The sequence below is a fragment of the Lycium ferocissimum genome, chromosome 7, assembly GCF_029784015.1.
Source record: "Lycium ferocissimum isolate CSIRO_LF1 chromosome 7, AGI_CSIRO_Lferr_CH_V1, whole genome shotgun sequence".
NCBI lineage: Eukaryota > Viridiplantae > Streptophyta > Magnoliopsida > Solanales > Solanaceae > Lycium > Lycium ferocissimum.
The window spans coordinates 47,380,488-47,399,472 of record NC_081348.1 but is presented as its reverse complement, the minus strand read 5'-3'; the positions used below and the strand labels follow the sequence as shown (position 1 = coordinate 47,399,472).

Here is an 18,985-nt window from a genome sequence, read left to right as displayed (position 1 = left end):
TTGGCCAAAAACAAGTCAAATAATTATCACATTGATCAAAAAATAATTGACTTTAGTGTATTACAATAACAGAAAACCCCACCCACAATCAAGATAATGAAAAAGAAGAAAGATCAAAAAAGAAAAGTAACCTCACTCTTTATCATTTTTAGGACTTTTCAAATACACACACACACACACTTCTGTACACAAACGATATTACAGGTATAGAACTACATTAGAATAGCAAATGATAGATATTTGACTCAGCAAAATTAGTCATCCACAGCATCCTCCTCAAACTATTGAGTTGGTCTCTGCTAGCACCAAAACTAGCAAGGTTTCCAGGGCCATGAACAGCTTCTGTACTAATACACGTTCGATAACTATACAACAGCAATCATGAAGGCCTTCCTTGTTTGTTGCCTAAACATATCTGTATTCATGAGTTCGGCTTGATGCTAATCTCTCTCCAAGCTTCAAAAACCCACTGTTGAGAATCCTCAAACAAGGTTTATGCAACAGTTTTTTTTCGTGCACCTGCTCGAATGACTAGTCAGGAAGTGCAAAATATGGAAGGCCAAGGTCAAGGTGTCAGTATGTTGAATACTTCATCCACAAATTTCATGACTGTTCTTTTAAGTTCTGCAAGTCATTTCTTCCATGTAAGGCAGTGACTACAGACTATACACGCAAGCAGAATGCTGAACACAAGGTGCATCAAATTGTATGAAGCTCAAAGTACCGCAAGTTCATCACAACTACCAGTTTGCTCTATTTCTGTCTGATTCTCTGGACTGGGTACTCTTATATGCTCTCCAAACATCTTCCCAGTGGCCTGTACTTCCACTTCTCTCAAAGTGAGAAGTATTAAACTCCGTGTGCGTTCTAAATGTGCTGCTCTCATTGCCTCTGCTTTGACTATTTCTCATCTCTTCTTCAAGGTCATAACGTGAGCACTTCAAGAAAGAAGCCGTAACTCAGTAAAGATCCAAATTTCAACAAAACAAGCAATTTTTAGAAGGAAATGCACTTAAGTAAAGAAGAGAAAGAAGGAAGGGAAGCAAGCACATCCATGTTAAGCAATCAAAGGACAACTAAGCAAAGAAGATAAGGAAGGAAACCAAGCACATCCAGGGGTACCAAATAAATTGAGAACCAAGGTTAAACACGTTTAACTCCGATGTGCATCCTACACTAACGGTTGCTCCACTCAGAGAGTGGGTTCAGTTGGGGGGAAAAGAAAAAGAAATGTAATATGCATCCATTGGTGCCTGGACAGTTATTCAGGAAAAGTTCTTCACGCAACATGTTCTGAGAAAACTGCTTGAGTTTGAGTAGTTATTTTATAGAAGACATACTGGTCAGTTTAAAAAATAAATCTCAGGCCGTTCTTTGTTCTGGAGATGTTTTGATTTAACAGGAATTTTTGTTTCTTTGCCAAACAAACAAGTTCTGCAATTTCCAGAGAATTGTTTTTCCCTACACCACCCAGATTTTAAGTCTCCTGATCAGTGTTTTCCTCTCATTTCTTTGCTTCTAATTTGACATTTGATTCTAAGTGTGTGGATTTTTACTCAGGTATGAAAATTAAAGAGTTCCATAATTCGGTTTAAGTGAAGCAGAAAGATTATAGGCAGTGGGTTAGAGCCATAAGAGAAGCAACAAATGAAAGACTACTGCATAACCTGACTGTTAGCAACAGGATACAAGGGGATTTGGCTCCTAGTGATCTAATAATGAATGCAACGCAGGTTTAATAAGGTGAAAGTTCTAGGTTGGTCTAACTACAGTAGATGCTTTTCCTGAAAAGCTCCTTGGAACAACAGTCAAATAAGATGGAAGACTCCAACAATAGAGAAACTTCAAGTCAAGGGAAAATGGACATCTAAATTTCATAGGCTCCACAGTGACAATCTCCCCGAAACCAGGAACCAGATACATGGGAACGACATTAAGGCAAGGAATACAAAAGATATCTTTGGCTATATATTATAATCTGAAATTAATACGCGCTATCAAGCAGGTTTGCTACATAAACCTGCTACAAGCACCCTAGGTGAAGATCCACGAGTACACAAGACCGAGAGAAAGGCTAGCAACAAATTGGTTATTTTACGCCCTATAGCAATCACACATTCTTTGATCTTGTCATAAATTACTCTCAGGCAAACAACCATGAATCACAGTAGAGCATCAACCAAAACATACCTCTGCAGAGTCTGAAAGCACTGCATAGGCCTCTCCTATCACTTTACAGAGCCTGTCAGCATCTTTATGGACTTCTTCTGCTATTTCTTTCCACAGTCCATCATCCGCATTGTCATTTGTAGCCAGTGATTGCCCAGCCTATCGACAAAACAACGTTTAGCTAAAGTCACCATAAGTGATGTTGTGAAGTGGCAAAGGTCTTCAAAGAACCTGTTAAAGCTAGTTAATGATTGAAGCTAGCTAAGTTGGTGTGAATGAGAAATGGAGGGAAAAAGACAATGGAAGGAAAATGAAGTTTAAAGCAAAGTTCCTTTGAAAAGGAGCTTTGTACCACATTGGTGGTAGAAAGGGAAAGTTATGTGCTTATAAATGAAACCACTTCTTCTAGCTCTTAAAGGGTTGAGAAGAGAGATTCCCCTCGTGCCGTTGTTGTCACTCAGCTCGGCTTCAGATTTGGAAGATTTGAATTTGGTCAAATGATTTGATTGATTGATAATCTTTTTTGACCAAATTTATTTAACTTCAATCTTCATTTTCTGAATTTAAATCCCAGCGTTCTTATTTTTTCTGAACAGTTATGTTTCGCGGCTATATAAACTGAGGCAATGCCTCATTTTTCAACTACTGAAAATTTTTCTGCATAGCAAATTCTGCATTTTTTTTCCTGAAATAAAACTATCGAGTCTTTGTGTGGTTCGTTGCCTAATTTGAGTTCGTCTAAGTCGTAGGCGTTTGAGGTACCGTTACTCCTGCGACAGGTATATCCATTTTATCCTCGGAGGAAGTAATCCATAACCTCAGGTACAGTGAGGGGATTAAATTCCTTAAGGACACACAGTGAATTCTGTGGTCTTGGATATTTCTTTGTTTCTGAAATTTTTTCCAAATTAACACAGTTTCTGTTTTCTTTTAGTTTCTAGTTTTTCCAGTTTTTGGTTTCTATTTCCTACAGTTCTGAACACAGTTTTACCAACAGAACCTTATCAGGGTGATGCTTGAGCGCAGCTTTTCTATAGGCTTTCCTAATTTCTGATATACCAACAGATGGATCAACTCCCCCGTCATTGTTGCATCAATTGTTAGAAAAGCAAATGCATAGTACAAAATCACAATTGCATAGTACAAAATCATACACCCGTATGTCTATTCTTAGTTCACAAGGATTTACTCTCATACACGCAGTTAAGAATGAAAGAAAGACTTTGACATAAAATCTAAATATGTATGACATACCAAAAGCGATTAGATTCTCTACCTTTTGGTATACCACTTATATACGGGAGAAAAAAATATCATATCAATAAAAGTATTTAGCTTATTCAAAAAATTGTATAACATACCAAAAGTACCTTTAATATCTTGTAACTTTTAGTTTGTCATTTCTATTTCTATAGCTTATTATTAAAGATAAAATGGTAATGTTAGAATTAAAGAGTTCCCGAATATAGAAAGGTGTTAATCTTTTGGAACAGACCAAAAAGAAAAGAGTTTTATATAAAATGGAATGGAGTAAATACGTGTAATCAGCACAAGCACTGCATCTTACTTTATTACAAAGGGACCCAAACAGACAGCTTAGCAATTACTCCCTCCGTCCTAATTTATGTGGCATCATTTAATTAGGCACAGAGTTTAAGAGTTTAAGAATGAAAGGATCATTTTTGAAATATGAGGTCCAAAACAAGCCTTAAAATATTTGTGTGGCTGTAAATCATCTCATAAAGTTAAATTATTTCTAAACACAGAAAGGTGACATTTTTTTTGGGACAAACTAAAAAGGAAAAGTTTCCTTTAAATTGGGACAGAAGGAGTATGTACAAATCATACAAGATTGACAACCAACATGCTGATGATTGGTCAAAGTAGACATTACCCTGTCTAGACAACTACCTGAAGCTTTCAAACAGTTCCTCACAAAAATACTTATCAAAAATTATTAAATATTTTCCCATAAAAGTAAACAACACATACAGGAGCTTCAAGCGTGTACCAGACAATCAAAAGTCAAAAGGATTAAATTCTAATTTATTGTCACTTCCAAAGAACATATGAACAGTCAACTACAATAGATTTGCAGAAAAGTAGAAAGATAAGACAGACAACAGACAACTATAGATGTGCAACACAGCAAACTTAACACTGATACTCAATTATGTTTTTCGAAGGAAATAAATATAGGATTTAGTTTGGTTGTATAAATAAAAAAAAGTTGAACGAAATTGAATCAAACATATATATTGTCCGCTTAGCCCAGTAGGCCTCACAGATTTGTCCCTCGAACTACGTCATCATCTAAACCAAGAGCACGCGTATCATGTGAACTTGTATTATACCTTATAAAACTCTTCACCTCCTCTTTCATTCCAACGTGGGATTCACCTAAGGCATCATATGCACCTTTTTTTCGGTAGCCCACCAGTTCTTCTCTTTTGACCAACCCTCGCTAGTCTTCCCTCTGTCATGGGCGTCACATAGCAGACTTCGACTTGTTTAAATTTAAGATGTCTATCAGTTGTTGTCCAGGGTACCAAATTTTGAATATGGGTTCATGAAAACAATGCATTGTTGCTGAACTTTTATTATCAAGTACAGACTGCCTGATGTATAATTACAAGTTATAATTAATGAAGGAAGAGTCCCATTTTAGACATGGTCCACCTCCCCTCCTTGAGTCTCAAGTAGTTGTGTACTAATTCACCAGTGAAACTATAGTCAGTATTGTTCAGAGTAAACTACAAAAAACTTGTGATCCTTCATCATTACGGCTGCTGGCGCAGTACCACTTTATTTTTTTTAATTTTGTTTTTGCATATCAAATTCTAGTGTACACATACTTTAATATAGTCGTGGTATTTTCAAAACAAGACTCTTTTAAGCTGTTCCTTAGCTTACTATCCCTTCCCACACTCCCATGCACCTTGCTTTTGGTAATTATGAGCGATGGCGGAGTCAGAATTTTCTTTCCTGCGAAGAAAATTTAGAAGAACCCCTTGTGCTCCTAGCTTTGCTCCTGACCATGGGTATCTCTTGATGTATGCTTGAACTATTTCTTAAAAAAAAAATTGATGACTGTGTCAAGTAGCTATCTCGACTATCCCTTTTAGGATTAGAAAAATTACCTAATATCGTATAAACTATTTATTCAGAACCGATAAGCTATCTTTTTAAAAAACCAAAACTCATAATCATAAAATTCTAGCTCCGCCCCACATTTCCTTTTTTGACTTGTATACAGTAACACATAAGATAAGATGGTGTGAAATTTTGCATACTTTAAATTAGTCACGTTCCAAATGCCTAAAGAGCATAAAAAAGTAAGAATCTAAACTTGTATGTATGTGCTAATGGTATAAAAAATATACACAATTAGATCATCTTAGACATAACTATGGATAAATTTATTTAATGATATTGATTAGTAACCTGTAATAACAGGTAAATTAAAAGGGCTATTGGAAAGTGGTCCTAGAGATAAATAAAGATAGCCAAGGTGCCAACATATAATGTGTTTAGATCTATCTGGCAATCTCATTTGGTTGCCTTATGGCTAGGGAAGAAACTCTGTGTTTTCACCTAACCAAAAAGCATATATATCCAAAGCAAATCATTTTATAATTTCCTTGAACTCTTTTGTAAGTCTAATTGGAGAAAGATAATATTGTAATTTTACAATTGAAAATATTATAGGAAATATTTAGGCGGAAGATCATTATCAAGAGATTCTAAAAAACCCTACTTGTCTTCCTAAAGCTGATAGCACTTCAAATCAATTAGAACACCCAAAAGGCCAAAAGCACAAACAAAATCACTTGTAAGTCTAATTGGAGAAAGTTTGTGGTCAAATAATGTTACAGGGACGAAAATAACGATTGCTAATATGGTAAAGATGATACTAATTACTACTGTTACATGTTATAATCCATGATAATGTAAAAAGAATCTATACACAGTAGATGTTATAGCCCGTACTTTGTACGTTTGAATATTCCGAGTCAATGACGGGACGTTAAGGACGAGGTTATATTTTCTGGTCTTGTTTGGATGCGCAAGTCGCTTATAATATTATCGACTTGGGAGATTAGGGGCAAATTTGGAATTTGAAAATTTCTATTAATTCATGATTTATGAGAAGCTATTGTGGCCGTGGGCCCCACTTGTGCATTGGCCATTTGTTGCAAGCCATGCAATAACACATGTGATCACTTTATGTATTTGTGGCCAAAACACATTTGTGGAAAGAAAATGACAAGGCAAGACAATTATTCATCTTTGGAGATTTGAGAAATTTCAAAAGAAATTTGGGGGAAAAAGAGATGGAAAAGATGACAAAGTCATCTTCAAAAAAAAAAAAATTCTAGAAGTTTTGAGAAAAAGAATAAGGACCATGTGCTCATAATTTTTCCTTCTTGAGGGACTTAAAAATAAATACCATGAGAGGACCAAATTATATATTCAACTTACCATTTGGAGTGTTGAAGAAAGGAAAGAAAAAAAAAACGGATGAGAGAAAGGAAAGAAGATGGCCATTCGGCCATGGAGGAAGAAGAAGGACCTTTGAAATTTGTTCCTAAAAATTATTTTCTTGATGTATTCCTACTAATTCAAGGGTTCTCTTCAACGTGGTATAATTATTTCAAGATAAGCCGTTCGTTTCGTCGTTTGGATAATTTGGTGGAGTGAAGAAACTTGGAGAGAAAGGTATGATTTCAACCTCTTTTATAGGTTATAAAGATTTTGTTTATGTTATGAAATATAGGGATGAGTAGAAATCACAAAAAAATATGGAAGTTGAATGATGGTTGTATGAAGTAATATATAGCCGTGTATGTGCATGTGTTGTGAAGGCAAAAATAAGTTGATTTTATGTGATGTTCTAATTGTAGTGGTTGTGGATTCCACATTGATAATAAAAGATTAATAATTTTGATGGAAGTTGGCATTATGGAGGTGGCCGTGTGTTTGTGTGTGTGATGTGGAAACAAATATGAACCAATGTTCATATGGTAAATTGGTTGTATTAATATGTATTCTATAATGCAAATGAAAATAGATGAATTGGGTAAAGTTGTGAATTGTTGGAAAATTGCTTAAAGGCTAATGTGATTTGAATATGGACTTTTTGTATTGTTGGGAAATGGTATGACTAGTGTATGAAGTATTAATGTAAGTTATGAATTTGGAAGGAAGGAAATGAGTGAAGATCGTTTAGTGGAAGTTGGGTTCAAGGTTGAGATGATATGTAGAAATGGAAATTTCTTATGTTAGAATATATCGTAATTGCTTATTGATGTTGTTGTTGGTATTGTTGTTGATAGTTTGGCCGGTTGAATTCCTTGGATTGTTGATGTTGATTTGGGCCGAGCCATATTCTCGGGACGGTGCATTTACGGGGGGAGGTCTTTGTCGCCGAAATTTCGCAGACGAGAACAAATTCAAGATTGGAATTTCAAGCCTCATGAATAGTAATCTGTAAATATGACCAAATTGCGCAGATTTTTTGGCGAACTTGGGACCGGAATTTGGGTAGCGTAAGCGGCGAAAAGGCATGTAAGGCTTTCCCTTCCTTCTCTCCGGCATGTCTTAGACGTCATAGGCTTGAACGTGTGCCTCTGGGGCCACTCTAAATCTAGAAATCCGAGGTTGAATTTAGTTACTATTCATTCAATAGAATTGAACTAATTAGTTTACACTTTAGTGCAAGAATGGGTAAGCGTCCGTAACCTTTGGAAACGAAAGTGGAATGTTTTGAAATCTTCAAGGATGACCTAATAGACATAATGACCACGTTTTAGGTCCGTTATCCGACTTGACTCGAGGTGGGACTACACCCCCTCAAGACCTAAGTGTATAGTACTATTCGTCTTAATTCCGTTCGTTAAACAATGGAAATTTTGGACTAATGATTCCGAGTTTGCTATAAGTATCCAGAACCCCGATATGGGTATTCTGATTAGACTATTCTGATATAGACGCTCCGATAAGAGTAAGTTTGATATGAATATTCTGATATAAGCAGTCCGTCGTAAATGTTCTGAAAATAGAAAATCCGATATAAGTATGCAAACATAAGAGTGATTTATAAGCATTGGATATAAGTAAGTTGATATGAATACTCTCTGTAAGTCTTAATGTTCTCCATACACGACCTCGGATCGCTTGGAAAGTCCGAAGAGATTTTCGTATGTTAAATGCTTATAACTCTCCGATGCTAACCCGAAGAACCCGAGACTTGTTCAATCTTCGTATGATAATAAGCGTATGTATTCATCGAGTCTGATTTCATATGCATATGTTTCTGCACTACTCTGCTCGTGCGCGACTCAATGTATCTTTCACTGAGTCCCGGGCCAGGGCATGTTATGATCTCGTGTGTACGTCACGATACGATTCTGATTCACTGAGTCCCGGGCCAGGACATGTTCTCGTGCGCACTTTCTGCATTATTCACCGAGTCCCTCGTACTGCGGCCGGGACACGTTATCCGTATGTGATTATGATGAGATGTTGTGGGGATGGTGGCCGTGATGGCGCATGATTATTATTCACCGAGACCCGCAAGAGGGGGCCGGGACACGTTATGTACATATGATTTCGGTATGCATGATTTTATCTACCGAGTCCCTTAATAAAGGGCCGGACACGTTGTTTGCATATATGACATCTTCTCGTTTATACATGATCCTATTCACCGAGTCCCTCATCGAATAGCGGGACACGTCAAACACATATGAGATTTATGATTTTGACATGCATTCTCGTATCTCGTCCGACATATGTCATCTTCCGAGCCTTCTCGTACGTTCGTACTCGTCCGATGTATGTCAAGTATCGTACGATTTGTATGTTCGTATTTCGTCCGTTATATGATATCATCTGGGCAGTCCGTACGTTCTGTATTCTGTCTGATATACGACATCATCTGAACATTCTGTACGTTTGATATTCCGTTCGATATATGATCTCATCTAAATGTTCTGTACGTTCTGTGCTCCGTCTGACGTGTGACATTACCGGCGCTTCGTATCTTCTCGCACCTCTTCGGACACGCGGTCCGTGAATGCAAATTAAGCATTTTAGGTATTTTGCTGATCCTTTATTTTTCGTACACTTTTGGCTTATGAAGGGTATGTATGAATTGTGTCCGAAAGGTACGTGTCCGGTACTTGAAAGTTATATATATATATACTTACTTGATAGTTCCGTCTCGTTTCGATTTATAGTTTTGTTTATTTGTATTGCATGCCTTACGTATTCGGTAAGACATATTCGCATCGACCCCTTTCTTCGGGGGTCGCGTTTCATGCCGCGCAGTACTCCCGTACGAGCGGAAGTGATTATAGAAGATGTTCCACGGGAGATGGCAAACTCCACTTTCCCGAGTATCGCCGAGTCGAGTCCGTCGATTTGGATTTTTTCCGGAACTCGTGTTAGAGACTTTGCGTACGCGTTGTGGGTATGATATGTCGGTCATACGCTCCATCGGCCCGACATGTCGATGTGTGTTATGTAATAAATTTTGTATAATTACAGATTTTGTCAAATTTAAAAGCTTCATTATGTATTTCATGATTATTCGATTTATAGATTTGAAAAAAAATTTATGTGCGTCATAGGAGTCTGTGGGTTCGCTCGGCTCCGGATGTGGGGTCGGGTGCCCATCACGTCCCTTGGAAATCGGGGCGTGATAGTAGTAGTACATATAACTTCTTCCTATTTATATTCCTACAAGTTATTCTTTTTCGTTTTGGAACTTAGAAGAAAATGAAAGAGAGTTTCTTTTTTGTTTTGGAATTATTCTAAATGGGAAATTTCAGAGGAAGATGAAGTATAAAACTATAAAATTCACTTCTCTGCCAAGCCCATGTAAAGGTGTTAAATATAAACTTCCTCCGTCTCAATTTATGTAAACCTATTTAATTGGGCACGTAGTTTAAAAAAAATTAAACTAGTGATGTAAAATGAGTCACATATATTTTATGTGGCTAGAAGTCATTGCACAAAGATAAATCGTTTTTGAACATGGAAAGATATCATTTTCTTTTACACGGACTAAAAGGAAATAAGTTCACATAAAATGAAAAGGAGAAAGTATTTTTTTTTTTATTCTCTTTCTCCCTCACCTTAAATTGTGCAACTTATGAGAAGGGAGAAAGGAAAAGACTGGAAGAATGCTGAGAAATTCTCTATTTCCTTAATTTGGTCTCTCTGCCAGTTCATCTGAGATACTATTACAGTATGGGATTCTTTAATTTATAGTATATGAAGGTCTTTGTAAAGACTGCAAGGTCATTCCGAGTGAGAATCTTACGACCCAGCATAAGCTTTTGGTGATGGATTTGGAGATTATGAGGAAGAAGAAAAGGAGGGTCGTGGATGATCGGCAAAGGATCAGGTGGGAAGTTTGACTTTGTCGAGTGCCCAGGAGATGAGGGAGAAGTTGATGGCTATGGGGGCTTGGGAAAGTAGGGGGGACGCGAGCAAAGGCATGGGGATAGACGGCGAGTCGCATAAAGGCAAGCAACTTAGAGATGTTCGGGGAGTCCCGAGAGGTCGCCGGCATGGCATGGTGGGATTGGTAGTGGAATGGAGAAGTCCAAGGGAAGGTGGAAGCAAAGAAGGTGGCGTACGCGAAGTTGGTAGACAGCAAAGATGATGAGAAGAAGCAGGCGAATAGGGAAAGGTATAAGATTGCGAGAAAGGAAGCAAAGTTGGCAGTTTCAGCGGCAAAAACGGCAACTTTTGAACGCCTATATGCAGAACTAGAGGAAAAAGGCGGGGATAAGAAGTTGTTCGGGCTAGCCAAGGCGAGGGAGAGAAAGGCACGAGACCAGGATCAAGTAAAGTGCATCACGGACGAGGATGGCAAAGTATTGGTGGAGGAAGCTCTCATTAGACGGAGGTGGCAGTCCTACTTCCATAAACTCTTGAACGAGAAAGGTGACAGATACATTGTGTTGGGGGATTTGGAGTACTCTGAGAGGCGTCGCGATTTTGGGTATGTGCAGAGATAAAGGGAAGGAGGTTAAGGGTGTTGTTCGTAGGATGCGCAGAGAAGAGCCACCGGCCCGACGAGATCCCCGGGGAGTTTTGGAAGAGCGGCATGGGTAATGTGTTTGGAGTGGTTGACCGGGTTGTTTAATGTTATTTTTAAGACAACGAAGATGCTCGAGGAATGGAGATGGGGTATGATGGTTCCTTTGTACAAGAACAAGGGTGATATTCAAAGTTGCAACAACCATAAGCAGGATCAAGTCGCTAAGCCACACCACGAAGGTGTGGGCGGTGGTGCGGAGATGACGGTGAGAAGAAGCGTGTCCATTTGTAGAACCAGTTTAGATTCATGTCGGGGCGCTCGACTACAGTAGCCATTCATCTTGTGAGGAGACTGGTGGAGCATTATAGGGAGAGGAAGAAGGACTTGCACATAGTTTTCATCGACCTAGAAAAGGCCTACGACAAAGTGCCTAGAGAGGTTTTATGGAGATGCTTGGAGGCTAGAGGTGTACCTGTAGCGTACATTAGGGCGATCAAGGACATGTATGAGGGAGCCAAGACTGTGGTAAGGACATGAGGTGACTCGAAGCACTTCCCAGTGGAGATAGGGTTGCACCAGAGATCAGCTCTTAGCCTATTTTTATTTGCCTTAATGATGGATTGTTTGACGCGGCAAATCCAAGGTGAGGTGCCATGGTGTATGTTATTCGCGGATGATATAGTCTTGATTGACGAGACACGCAAATGGAGCGAACTCTAAGCTGGAGGTTTGGAGACAAACTCTGGAGTCTAAAGGGTTCAAGTTGAGTAGGACCAAGACAGAGTGCATGGAGTGTAAGTTCAGTGACGTGACCAATGAGGCTGGCGTGGAAGTGACGCTTAGTACCCAGGCCATCCAAAAGAAAGGAAGTTTCAAATATTTTGGGTCTATCATACAAGGAAATGGAGATATTGACGGTGATGTCTCACATCGTATTGGTGGTGGTGGATGAAATGGAAGCTCGCTTCAGGAGTGCTTTGTGACAAGAAGGTGCCACCAAAACTTAAAGGCAGGTTCTACAAAGTGGTTGTGAGACCGATTATGTTGTACGGGGCAGAGTGTTGGTCAGTCAAGAACTCTCACGTCCAAAAGATGAAAGTTGCAAAAACGAGAATGTCATACGGATGTGCGGGCACACCAAAGTAGATAAGATTAGGAACGAAGATATCCGAGATAAGGCGGGAGTGGCATCGGCGGGGGACAAGACGAGGGAAGCGAGGTCGAGATGGTTTGGGCATGTGGAGAAGGAGAGACACGTATGCCTCAAAGACGGAGGTGTGAGAGGTTAGCTATGGATAGTTTCTAAGAGGTGGTAGAGGGCAGCCGAAGAAGTATTGGAGAGAGGTGCTTAGACAGACATGGCGCTAGCTCCACTACCAAGGACACGACCTTATATAAGAGGTTGCGTGAGGACTCGCATAGGCTAGTAGGGGTAGTCACGCTTTGATATGTAGTCTATTGTCATTTGATGCTTGCTACTATGTGTTGTTTCTTGTACTTCAATTATCTTATTTATCCGTGGTAGCATCGTCTTTTCTCGCATCGCTCTATCATGACTTGTTCGCTTTCTTTAGTTTCATTTTCATTTTGTTTTGAATTGCTTGTGCTTATCTGACCTTTTATTATGTTTTCTCTTGAGCCGAGGGTCTTCCGGAAACAGCCTCCCTATCTTCTGAGATAGGGGTAAGGTCTGCGTACACTTTACCCTCCCCATACCCCACATTGTGGGATTTCACTGGATATGTTGTTGTTGTAGGTGAGATTCATAACTATATTACTCTCTCCGTTCCATTTTATATGAGGGTGTTTGACTGCGCATGAAGCTTAAGAAATAAATGAAGACTTTTGAAACTTGTGATATAAACAAATCATAGAAATTTGTGTGGCTAAAATTTTATTAAGGGTAAAAAGATAAATTTAAGTTGAATTGTTACTAAATATAGAAAGTCTCATTCTTTTTTGAACTGACTTAAAACAAAAAAGTGTCATATAAATTGGGACGGAAGGAGTATTATATTACAGTTGAACTGACTTAAAACAAAAAAAAGTGTCATATAAATTGGGACGGAAGGAGTATTATATTACACTATTGTTAAAGAAGTTTGACCGAGTAGAATTAAGATGGAAGTATGTACAAATTGCAATTTAGTAGTACAGTTACTATTTTATTCAGTTTCTTGTAGACTTGGAATTGATGATTGACGACAATTAATTAAGATACAATTCATAGACATTGAATTTTCACTCTCTTAGAAGTTAACTGTGTAGGAATATAGATAGGAAGAAGTTATATGTACTACTACTGTATCTAGATTCTTTTTACATTATCATGAATTTTAACATGTAACAGTAGTAATTAGTATCATCTTTACCATATTAGCAATCGATATTTTCGTCCCTGTAACATTATGTTATTATCATTTCTTGATTGATCATTTAATGAAGACAAAGGTGGTTTTATTTGTGTCTTTAGTATTAGGATTTAATTTAGTGAAGACAAATGTGGTTTATTTCGGTCTTTAGTATTAGGAATTAAATTTAATGAAGACAAAGGTGGTTTTATTTCTGTCTTTAATATTAGGAATTCAATTTAATGAAGACAAAGGTGGTTTTATTTCTGTCTTTAGTATTAGGAATTCAATTTGATGAAGACAAAGGTGGTTTTATTTCTGTCTTTAGTATTAGGAATTCAATTTCATCTTTTCCTTTTCTTCTCCCACTTTTGTTATGTTCCTTCTCCTCTTTAATATGAGTTGGTGGTTCTTTTTTATTTTTGCTCTTGGGAGAGAGGGGGATGTCTTGGTGTTTTGGATATGTATCTTGCATATAAATTTATAAAATTAGCTATGATATGTAACCATAATTAGGTAATCTATATGCCAACTTTAATTTGTAAATCTCATAATTAATTATCTCAATTGATGTAAGTATTGGGTGCGAACAAGTTATTTTCCCCACCCCAATGTCCGATACCCGTTTATGGACCCTGACTAATTCAGATTCATGCCGCATGTTAATTATTAAAAGGGGAAATGCGTCCTATATATTTTTTATTACCAGAGCTCGAGCTCGAACTCGAGACCTCTAACTAATGATAGAGGAATCCTATCTATTGTACCACTGGTGATGAGTTGTTTTTGTTAGGGGATTCACAGGCACAATCCAATAATGCATGGAATTAACTGTCTAGTGCTGTTTGATTTTGATAGTCCAAAAAACTGCAGCATCCAAATATAGCAGTTGATGTTACTAACTGATAGTAACTAATTATTATTAATTAGCCCATAGTATTCTAAGGCAGCATGTACATGATGAAATGGTGTGAAAATGAGAAATTTCAGCAGGACAATTAATCCAGCAGTATTGAAGGTGAAACAACATAAAGATAAGAGGACTCACAAGAAAACTGTCTTGGTGGCCCATGGTATGATAGTAATTGCACAAAATGGAATATGGATTCGAACCAACTTTGATAAATTGATGTGTTGATTCACTTAATGAAAATTTAATGTGAATTTGAAGGAAATAAATATGAGATTTAGTTTGGTTTTATAAATAAAAAAAAGTTGAACAAAATTGAATCAAACAAATTTTCCGCTTGGCCTAGTAGGCCTCACAGTTTGTCCCTCGAACTACGTCATCATCTAAATCAAGAGCACGGGTATCGTGTGAACTTGTATTATACCTTATAAATCTCTTCATCTCCTCTTTCATTCCAACGTGGGATTAGCCTAAGGCATCATATGCACCTTTTTTTCAGTAGCCCGCCAGTTCTTCTCTTTTGACCAACCCTCGCCAGTCTTCCCTCTGTCATGGGCGTCACATAGCAGACTTCGACTTGTTTAAACTTGAGATGTCTATCAGTTGTTGTCCAGGGTACCAATGTTGAATATGGGTTCATGAAAACAATGCATTGTTGCTGAACTTTTCTTATCAAGAACAGACTGTCTGATGTATAATTACAAGTTGTAATTAACGAAGGAAGAGTCCCATTTTAGACATGGTCCACCTCCCCTCCTTGTGTCTCAAGTCGTTGTGTACTAATTCAACAGTGAAACTATAGTCAGTATTGTTCAGAGTAAACTACAAAAAACTTGTGATCCTTCATTATTAGGGCTGCTGGATACAGTACCACTTTTTTTTTTTTTTTTTTTTTTTTTTTTTTTTTTTTTTTGCATATTAAATTCTAGTGTACACATAATTTAATATAGTCATGGTATTTCCAGAACAAGACACTTTTAAGCTGTTCCATAGCTTACTATCCCTTCCCACAGTCCCATGTACCTTGCTTTTGGTAATTATGAGCGCTGGCGGAGTCAAGAATTTCTTTCCGGCGAAGAAAATTTAGAAGACTCCCTTGTGCCCCTAGATCCGCTCCTGACCATGGTATCTCTTGATGTATGCTTGAACTATTTTTAAAAAAAATTGGTGACTGTGTCAAGTAACTATCTCGACTAATCGAACGAGTACTGATTTATTCTTACCCAATAATTTTCTAAATTTAGTGGAATTTGAATCCTAGTCTCCCAGAATTATGTTTTATTGGTGTTCATTTCAATCAAAATGTTTTCCCAACATATGGTCAATGTCGAATTTCCCCTTCGCACCCAAGGGCGGAGCTATAGGTTTGCTTACAGATACAACATAATGTAATAGCTTTGGCTCAAATTTGATTTGTGTTTAGAAAAATTACCTAAAATGTATAAACTATTTATTCAGAACCCAATAAACTATTTTTCTAAAAATCAAAACCCATAATCACCTCCGCCCCACATTCCCTTTTTCTACTTGTATGCAGCAACACATAAGACAAGATGGTGTGGAAATGTGCATACTTTGAATTAGTCATGTTCTAAGTGCCTAAAGAGCATAAAAAAGTAAGAATTTAAAGTTGTACGTATGTGCTAACGGTATAAAAAATATTTACACAATTAGATATTTTAAACATAATTGTAGATGAATTTATTTAAAACTATTAATTAGTAACCTGTAACAACAGGTTGATTAAAAGGGCCTATTGGAAAGTGGTCCTAGAGATAAATAAAGATAGCCAAGGTGACAACATATAATCTGTTTAGATCTATCTGGCAATCTCATTTGGTTGCCTTATGGCTAGGGAAGAAACTCTCTGTTTTCACCTAATTAAAAAGCATATATCTAAAGCAAATCATTTTTATTTTTTTCCTTGAACCTTTTTGCAAGTCTATTTGGAGAAATATAATATTGTAATTTTCCAATTGAAAATACAATAGGAAATATTTTGGAGGAAGATCATTATCAAGAGATTCTAAAAACCCTACTTGTCTTCCTAAAGCTGATAGCACTTCAAATCAATTAGAACACCCCAAAGGCCAAAAGCACAAACAAAAATCTTACATTCAAATCTTTATACTATAGGCATAAGATGCCTTTTTTTTCTCTTTTTCTTTCTTTTTTTCTTTTTTGAATGAAGAATTAACTTAAATAACTGCCTACCTAATGCAGACTTATATATATATATATATATATATATATATATATATATATATATATATATATATAATTTATGTGTGATCTATATAATTAATGTATAATCTATGTATACCGGTTAAGAGAAATAAATAATGAATTCGACCAATTATTATATATATATAATTTATGTGTGATCTATATAATTAATGTATAATCTATGTATACCGGTTAAGAGAAATAAATAATGAATTCGACCAATTATTGTACGAAGATATCATTTTTTTATCTGCACATCCACTTCAACAAACTCAAGAAAAGGGTGTAGTGCTCATAATAGTCATAAAAAGAAAAACAATCCATTAGATTCTTATAATTAGTCAGACAAAATATACAACAAATATTTCAAAAATCTTCAAGCTGCTTTCATTCTAACAAGATCAATCAAAATAATAAGTCTTTCTCCTTTAACTTCTACAATCTTTTTTTTTCTTTTCATGAGAGATGAAGTGTAAATCCAGAGAACTCTACAAGTTAAAATGAGAAATCTAAACCAAAAAAAAAAAAAAAAATTGGGTTAAGAGGAAAAAACAACAGAAATTTTCTAAGGAAAAGAATGAAAGAGAAGAAATTAAACACCTTTCAATTATGTGCTCTTACACCACTAAAAATTGCAGTAGGACCAGAAGTAATAGAAGAAAATCTTTGCAGGGAAGGTGTGAATTCGAATTAGTTGGTAACGCAAAATTAGATACCAGACACCGGATAGAAAATCAGAAAAATCATGTGCTCTTACTGGCATAGATCATCAATGAGAACTCAACTTTATCTTGATTCTTGTGCATCAACTTGTCTTTATCTTCTAGCCACAATCTGCTCTCCAATCCACTTCTTGTCCTAAACATGAAAACAGCAGAACCTGAGGTTGGATTAAAGAACCAATCATGAACATCCCACATAAGATCCACAAACAAACCATCCAAGAAAATACTCTGATTTCCCCTAAAATTCCATTGTAGCCTCTTCACCCTAATCACCATCTTCTTATCAATACAAACTGATAAAACTGGATGATTATGATTATGATGATGATGATGATGATTTTGTCCTTCATTTTCACCACTACAACTTATCAAAATGTCATGTTTTGACCCATTGTCACAAAATTGTGCCTTTGTTGAATAAAGGGTGTTGCCTGAAAAATGTTCTTGTCTTGAAATTAATGTAAATTTGGCCATGGGGTTGCAATTCTTGAACTTTTTTTCTTCAGAAATGTCACCAAGAATTAGGCCAATTTCTGAATCAAATGTGACAACAACATAGTACTTATCAATTGGTTCAGGACCACCAGACATGTTGTACCTAGTTTCACACAAATCCCAGAAAACTTCAACCTTTGTATGATCAAATAATTCAAATGCTTTACTCCCTTTTTTCTTCTTGAAAGTACGCGAATTCGTGCTAAGTTTGAATGAATTTGAAGGGTCATCACCAAATTGTATGTACAAACTTTGTGACACATTTGTTTTGGACCATGAAACTGTGATCAACAACTGTTTTTTATTGGACAAACTGACCTTGTACAAATTAGTGACACTGTTTTGTGTTGAAGGAGTTGAAGAATTTTGAGGGAAACAAGAAGTGTTTGAATAACTAGAACAAGAAGTAGTTTCAGATACTACTTGCACTGCATATTCACTAAAACAAGAAGCAAAATCCCTCATTCTTGAAAAAAAAAAAATGGGAACTTAGAAGAAAATGAAAGGAGTTTCTTTTTTTGTTTTGGAATTATTCTAAATGGGAAATTTCAGAGGAAAATGAAGTATAAAACTATAAAATTCATTTCTCTGACAAGCCCATGTAAAGGTATTAAATAGTACAATTTGTTTTTTTATTCTCTTTCTCTCTCACCTTAAATTTTGCAAACTCATGAGAAGGGAGAAAGGAAAAGAATGGAAGAATGCTAAGAAGTTCTTTTTTCCTTAATTTAGTCTCTCTGCCAGTTCATCTGAGATACTACTACAGTAGGGGATTCTTTAATTTATAGTATATGAGATTCGTAACTATATACTCTCTCCGTCTCATTTTATATGAGGGTGTTTGACTGTGCATGAAGTTTAAGAAATAAAATTTGTGATCTAAAATAAACCATAAAAAATTGTGTGCCTAGAAATTATTCATTAAGGATAAAAAAGTAAATTTAAAGTTGAATTGTTACTGAATATAGGATGTGTGATTCTTTTTAGAACTGACTAATAAGGAAAAAGTGTCATATAAATTGAGACGGGGGACTATTATATAACAACAAACATT

The 18,985-nt window shown here is 36.6% G+C and overlaps 1 long non-coding RNA gene across 1 annotated transcript; it reads right to left on the bottom strand.

The window, feature by feature from the left end:
* Positions 1 to 26: 26 nt before the first annotated feature.
* On the bottom strand, positions 27 to 3,418 carry LOC132065433 (uncharacterized). The gene is made up of 3 exons (XR_009416741.1): positions 3,170 to 3,418; positions 2,191 to 2,328; positions 27 to 938 (listed from the first exon to the last, which is right to left on the bottom strand). It is a non-coding gene; the product is annotated as an uncharacterized LOC132065433 (long non-coding RNA).
* Between the last annotated feature and the right edge of the window lie 15,567 nt (positions 3,419 to 18,985).